The sequence below is a fragment of the Schistocerca piceifrons genome, unplaced genomic scaffold (assembly GCF_021461385.2).
Source record: "Schistocerca piceifrons isolate TAMUIC-IGC-003096 unplaced genomic scaffold, iqSchPice1.1 HiC_scaffold_855, whole genome shotgun sequence".
In the NCBI taxonomy this organism is placed as follows: domain Eukaryota; kingdom Metazoa; phylum Arthropoda; class Insecta; order Orthoptera; family Acrididae; genus Schistocerca; species Schistocerca piceifrons.
The window spans coordinates 547,212-552,324 of record NW_025729119.1 but is presented as its reverse complement, the minus strand read 5'-3'; the positions used below and the strand labels follow the sequence as shown (position 1 = coordinate 552,324).

Here is a 5,113-nt window from a genome sequence, read left to right as displayed (position 1 = left end):
AGGATTCGTCAAAGAGCCCCCCACCCACGTGCATTTCCAGATCTTACCCTCCCCGCCAAAAGATCTTTCACAGTGCAAAGATATATGGGTAAGTCATTGGCGTCAGGAGATGAGAGAAGACACAATCACTTCATCGGAAATAGATAAAGAACGCTCTCATGGAGGCGTTCCACTTTCTTTCGTTGACTTCTGCACAATACTGCGCTTGTTTTGTTGAGGAATGCTCTCTTTTCCGTTCCAATCTGCTTCTTATGTATTCCCTGCAATATTCGCAAAGCGTTATTTTGCTTCTAAGGTAACGGCATTCCTCTACTTGATGTTGGCCGGTTTCGGTGCTAAGTGTATCACTAATCTAATTTCTGATACTCCTGGATTAGTTCGTATTTCTTTGGTTTCCTCTCAGTCAGTATCCCGTGTTCATTACACTGATTATCCCATTCAACAGACCTTTAAATTCTTCCTCACTTTCACTGAATTTTATGGTTTCACCAGTGTTATATATGACGGTAGTATCTGTTCCCGAAATAACAGTTACCGTGGATGACCATGCAGCTTTGCTAGAAATGAAATGATAATTAAATGGACACCCTAGCTGCAAACAGGCGTTGATGTACTTCATTGGGGACATGTTGAAAATGTGTGCCCCGACCGGGACTCGAACCCGGGATCTCCTGCTTACATGGCAGACGCTCTATCCATCTGAGCCACCGCGGCCACAGAGGATAGTGCGTCTGCAGGGACTTATCCCTTGCACGCTCCCCGTGAGATCCACATTCCCAACATGTCCACACCACTACATTCATAGTGCGCCTAATAGATGTTTGCCCATCATACTGATTACTCGTGGCAGATTAATCTACCAAGTCCCGTACGAGTTCGGGCATAGCGTGTGCGTTCGCACAAGAAGGTCAATGGCCGGGAAGCCATATTTTAACTATATGTTCTTTCGGGAACATATACTACCGTCATATATAGTTAAAAAATATGGCTTCCCGGCGATTGACCTTCTTGTGCGAACGCACACGCTATGCCCGAACTCGTACGGGACTTGGTAGATTAATCTGCCACGAGTAATCTGTATGATGGGCAAACATCTATTAGGCGCACTACGAATGTAGTGGTGTGGACATGTTGGGAATGTGGATCTCACGGGAAGCGTGCAAGGGATAAGTCCCTGCAGACGCACTATCCTCTGTGGCCGCGGTGGCTCAGATGGATAGAGCGTCTGCCATGTAAGCAGGAGATCCCGGGTTCGAGTTCCGGTCGGGGAAAACATTTTCAACATGTCCCCAATGAAGTACATCAACGCCTGTTTGCAGGTAGGGTGTCCATTTAATTATCATTTCATTTCATCAGTGTATCTTCTCTTTGGTATCTTTCACCCGAAAATTCAGTCCTACTTCTCAATCTTTATTTTATTTCGCTCGTTGCTTCTTCTATACGCAAGTTGAAGAACAGACGACAAACAATGCACCTTTGCAATACATCCTTTTCAATCTGAACACTTTCTCGATACTCTATTCTTGCTGTTCCGTTCTGTCTCTTGTACATGTATATAAGTCGTCTTTCCTTGCAGCACACGCGAATTTGCCCTGTACCAAACCTCGTGCACAACTTGACACTGACGAAAGCTCTAGCGAGGTCAACGAGCCCCGCCCCTTTACTGAGTGCCAGCGGAGGTGTAAAGCAGCCGCAGAGAGGTGGAAGGAGCGAGTGTGCGAGTTTTTCGACAGCGCCGGCTGGCGCGGTCAGCCTGCCGGGTCCCACGCTCTGCGAGTCGGCAGTTCCTCCGTCCGTGACCCCCACCAACGGAACGGCGACCACCACGCAGGTCAGAAGCGATTAGCAAGGGCGCCGAGGTAACCGCCAAACCGCCTGTGCGGCTGCCTGACTCACCTGAACCACATGCGCTCCTAATAAGTCCGGCACGGGTGACGGCGTAGGCGCGGAAACGTCCAGCGTACACGAGGTGCGCCCCGAGAACAGCGGCGTCTGCTCCTCGAAACTAATTCACTTGGCGTCACCTTTCACTAACATAACGTGGCTGAGCGCTGCGTTTCCCTCATCGACACTACAGGAAATGTGACGATTCGACGGGTCACTCAGTTGTGATATTCGGATCCAAGGGTCACAGTGTCTCTGGATCGACATCTGAAATGTTGAACACCTTTAAACAAATTACATTGAGGAAAAAAATAAACTAACGCACAAGTAACGCGTTCATGCAGAGAGTTTAAAAAATTGTGCCTTGTCCTTACAGGAGGCACGAGGGATCATAAATTGGAGAAAAGTCCTGCCTGGAAACAAATACTTGCTGAGATATTGGGCGTTACGTTATATGACAGCCATCCGTCTGTTGACAGTATACCAGGTACTCGAAGTGGTTATCACGGATTCTTTTATTATAATTATTATTGCTTTAATATTCTGACACTTCATTATTCGTCATTCGCCTTCAATGTTGTTACGGGGAGATTTACTATCTTTTGGTTCAAAAAATCGATTTTTTAAAAAATTGCATTTTTGGATCCATAAAAGTGTTTAGAATCCACCTCTGAAACGGTTTCTCCCGAATACGGAACGGAAATGTTTGTTATTCGCGGTTGAACAAAATAATGCACTTGCCTGAAATCGGCCTTTTTCACGCACCAGTGTTTTTCTTTCGGAGGACGTGTTATTGTATCGGTGCTTGGGAGGAAACACACAAAATTCAAATAAAAGTTTGAATGCGTGTGTTTGGAAGTTAGCCCCGAAGCATTTGCATTCTGGTGCGAAGACTGTGGAGATTGCGACTTTCCTGGCAGTGAGCAGCTTCAACGAAGGGTTTTCAGCAATTCTGAATCCCATGACAACGATGGACGTCACCCTGGACTCTATTCGACGCAGTTCGCCAAGCATTCGGACGACCACCGAATTCAAGCGGCCGAAAACCGCTTGTCACCGGCCGTACGAGCGGCTCTGGAGCAGCGCAGGATGGCCCAGATCGAGAAGAACGCCCTTTATGAGGAAGGGGAAGGACTAGTTTATGGATCCGGAATAGCAGATTGAACGTAAGTTGCATAATGTTGCATTTATATGTAGTCAAAACTTCAAACGCGTTTTTCTCGAAATGACCTTTTTTTTTATCGCGCGGTATGGTAACTTCAAATCTACTGTACCGATTTGCATGATTCTTTGTTTCCGACGAAGCTTACTAAATTTTCTAGGCGTTGTACCACTTTTATTCCGATCATCAAGTATAAATATTTTTACTTGGCTGACGAAGTCGAAAAATCGATGAAAAAAAAACCTTTTTTTCAAATGGCCGCCATTTCGTTTCCTATGATCCAAATAACTTAAGCGAGGTACAACTCCTAAAGAATCTTATATACATCGCTAACGTCAGCTCAATTCTGATTTCAGACGAGCCGGCTGCCCTGTGACTACCGCGCGTGGAGGTCTACATCGAAATTTTGTTTCGTTCTGACGGCACTTCCGCCTTTGCTCTTCGACTTTTCCGGTCAAAAAAAATTCCAGTTTGTAGAGGAAATATCAATAAACATTTTGACCAAACTTGACATTGGTATCTATAATGCAGCCCGAGAAGAAATTATCAAAGAACATGCTTTTTTCGGGCCAAAGATAGTAAACCTCCCCTAACGTCCGAATTACAATGACTTAATTTTTTACACTCTGTCAAATGTTGTTTTCTCACCACCGGACCAGTCTTGCGACACCGTACACGTTCTGGAGAACGCAGGATGCAGATCGTCTGCAACGTGGGTGACCAAACACAGTATTCAGCCCTCTTGCTCAAAGAATCACGAACTCGTGCGAATACACACGGCTGCCTTCGGACTCGGTCACATGTATTGGGACGCACATGTCACCTGACGTATAAAGCTAAAACTACACCCACACTCTCCTAACCACTGTGAAGTGCATGGCAGAGGGCAGTTCCCATTTTACCAGTTATTAAGGATTTTTTTTCAGTTCTATTCACATACAGAGTGCGGGAAGAACGATTGCTTAACCACATCTGTGCTCATTGTAGTATTATCTTTGTCTTCGCAATTCCTATGGGAATAATATTTAGGATTCTAAGTAGGCTTTCTCGGGACAGTCTGCGTCTATCTCCAAGCATTTGTAAGTTCAGTTCTATCAGCATCTCCATAACTCTTTCGAGCAGGTCAAACAAACCTGTGACCATTCGTGCTGCCCTTCTCTGTATCCGTCCAATATCGCCTTTTAGTCCTATATGGTACAGGTCCCACACACTTGAGCAGTATTCTTAGACGGGTCGCACGACTATTTTGTTGCCAGTCTGCCTTCTGGACTGACCGAATTCCCCCCGTATTTTACCAAAAAAGCTAAGTGTGCCGCCGACTTCACCTACCTTTACCAAGGATTTAGCCAATGTGATCGTTACATTTCATATCACTACAAGTTGTTACATTGGTATTTGTCTGAGGTGAACGATTCCTATTGTGAGTCGTTGATACTGTAATGATATTATGCTTCATTTTTCGTGTTGTGAAGTGCATAGTTCTGCATTTTTGAACGTTTAAAGCAGCTTACCAATATTTGCTCCACTTACAAATCGACCAAGATCTGGTTGAAATTTGTGCACCTATTTTCAGACATTAATGCATTATGGATAACTACTTCATCTTCGAAACGTCTCAGTTTACAATTAATTCTGTCTGCGAAGTCACTAATATAAAACGCAAAGAGTACTGGTCCGAACACACTCCCCTGACGCAGACCTGAAGTGACGTCTATTTCCGTCGATCTTCTCCATACACCAATGCCCTTGAAGTCCCTATAGGCAGAAATCTAAGGTTTTAACGTTAGATAAACTGTGAGTATATGGACATACAGTAAATTGGAAGGTTGGATCACTTTCACGTCTCCCGCCCACGGCGGGGAAAATGCGCTGTGTCCTGTGTGTGCCCTACAGCAGGCAGTGGAATGCGCTATGCTTCGAGTGCTCGGCGGTGGGTTCTCAGCTGCGTTGCGAAGGGCGTCCTCTTCAAAGTCGAGACTGTGGTGCGTCCGCAGAGTAGCACACTCAGCCCCACCTAGAGATGCCAACTTGCCAGCTTCTCGCAGTAGAAGGGAGTTTGTCCAGTGA

The 5,113-nt window shown here is 45.6% G+C and overlaps 1 non-coding gene across 1 annotated transcript; it reads right to left on the bottom strand.

The window, feature by feature from the left end:
* Positions 1 to 640: 640 nt before the first annotated feature.
* Trnat-ugu lies at positions 641 to 714 on the bottom strand. Its single transcript has one exon. It is a non-coding gene; the product is annotated as a tRNA-Thr (tRNA).
* Between the last annotated feature and the right edge of the window lie 4,399 nt (positions 715 to 5,113).